Source organism: Limulus polyphemus, unplaced genomic scaffold (genome assembly GCF_000517525.1).
Source record: "Limulus polyphemus unplaced genomic scaffold, Limulus_polyphemus-2.1.2 Scaffold4422, whole genome shotgun sequence".
NCBI lineage: Eukaryota > Metazoa > Arthropoda > Merostomata > Xiphosura > Limulidae > Limulus > Limulus polyphemus.
This window is the reverse complement of record NW_013670032.1, coordinates 74,928-77,131: the sequence shown is the minus strand read 5'-3', so window position 1 is coordinate 77,131 and position 2,204 is coordinate 74,928. Positions and strand designations below refer to the sequence as shown.

General features: G+C 37.5%; 1 protein-coding gene across 9 annotated transcripts in view; it reads right to left on the bottom strand.

The window, feature by feature from the left end:
- Positions 1–2,204, bottom strand: part of LOC106471125 (protein c-ets-1-A-like) — a 71,990-nt gene that overhangs the window by 20,373 nt on the left and 49,413 nt on the right. The window lies entirely within an intron of this gene.

Sequence of the window (2,204 nt, the reverse complement as noted above, 5' to 3'; positions counted from 1 at the left end):
TAAAATACACGATAAGGAACGATACTGTCAATATGGTAAAATACACGATAAGGAACAGTACAGTCAGTATGGTAAAATACACGATAAGGAACGATACTGTCAATATGGTAAAATACACGATAAGGAACAGTACAGTCAGTATGGTAAAATACACGACAAGGAACAATACAGTCAGTATGGTAAAATACACGACAAGGAACAATACAGTCAGTATGGTAAAATACACGACAATGAACAATACAGTCAGTATGGTAAAATACACGACAAGGAACAGTACAGTCAGTATGGTAAAATACACGAAATGGAACGATACTGTCAATATGGTAAAATACAGAATAGGGAACGATACTGCCAATATGATAAAATGTAAAGATATAAAACTTAAAGCAGAATATAAGAACGTGGTACAGAATGGTACTGTCAATAAGAACGTGGTACAGAATGGTACTGTCAATAAGAACGTGGTACAAAATGGTACTGTCAATAAGAACGTGGTACAAAATGGTACTGTCAATAAGAACGTGGTACAGGAACGGTACTGTCAATAAGAACGTGGTATAGAATGGTACTGTCAATAAGAACGTGGTATAGAATGGTACTGTCAATAAGAACGTGGTACAGAACGGTACTGTCAATAAGAACGTGGTACAAAACGGTACTGTCAATAAGAACGTGGTACAAAACGGTACTGTCAATAAGAACGTGGTACAGAACGGTACTGTCAATAAGAACGTGGTACAGAACGGTACTGTCAATAAGAACGTGGTACGACTCATTAAATCTAAGAATACAATGTACTTTTGTGTTTTATACTTCTGCTAGTAAAAAACATTTTGGTGACCATCTGATTTTTTTGTTTATCTCGCGGACCACGTAATTGCTTTCCATAATTACGAAACCTTTCCACAGACCACCTGAAGGGAGACCTCGGACCACCAATGGTCCGCGACCACATTGTAAGAAACGCTAATCCAAATTGGTTATTCGCAAAAATCGTCATCCTAAGCAACACGTTTCTATGACATGTCATACATGCTAGTGTTAAGTTAATTACCCTACCGAGTAACGTACTTACTTGTTTGTGTTCAAGCAGACGAAAACTTCACTTGATATATACGCGTGGTTCTTGGTGGCCCTTCTAGGCCTACGGAAATATATCCCAAGTGAACTTACTCCGCCCGTATAACAGTATATTGTAACCATGGAAGCGGTTGCCGAAAAATGCGCTCGTAACCGAATTTTATGAACGCGCCATTTCTACGAAAGCAGAAAAGTTATTGCTTTCAAATAGACCACCCATACCGTATGCCTAGAAACTCGAAATCTACGTAGGTGAACTTTGTGGTGGATCCTGACAGGTGCCCTCTGTTCATTGGTTCTTTTAGTGCTCCACGTGATTGGTCAGAAAAAATAATAAAAGTCTTCGATAAAGGGAATTCAGTTGATATGTTAATAAAAGTTTAGAAATACTCTAGTTTTTAAACTTGGGATGTCGCTTAGCATTTGGTCGAATACCCCGTTCTGTACGTTAACACCAAGATCTTGACGATGGAATAAAAACAGAAAATATACCTTATCTTGGACTGGTATTTCCTTGTCAAGTAATTATGGGAGTGATTACGATCAGTGCAAGTATTCTGAATGCGAAAATTGACTAAACATATATATATAGTACGTCACAAACCTTCATGAAATACATCCTGTCTTGAGAGTGACGCACGTTCCTGGTGCTCCTGATAACTGACGTTGTGTGCTTTAGTCAAAGAGTGTTATAATAAAGAATACCATGAAATACCGTATAGTACCAGTAAGGTCTTCTCGTTTAAATACCTTTGCATTTCATTTAATGATAGATTTTGACTTGATTATTTAACAAACAATATTCAGAAAAAAAAAAATGTGTTTCGGAAACAGTTACGCGCGAGTCGGATAAGATAGTATACATGCGTAAATCAATTTGATATTAAACGACACGGTTTAAAAGCCGAAAACTGGCGAAACATTAGAAACCAATAGGCTTAAAATTTGAGATTCAAATAACCGTAAACTGTAGACGCATTTCTCCCACATTTCTCCGAAATGGACAGATTAAGATGGATGTGGAAAAAAAAACGTAGAGTTTACACGATTTTTATCTCAAACTTTATATCAATTTAACAAACACAGGGCCCGGCATGGCCAGGTGGATAAGGCGCTCGAGGGTC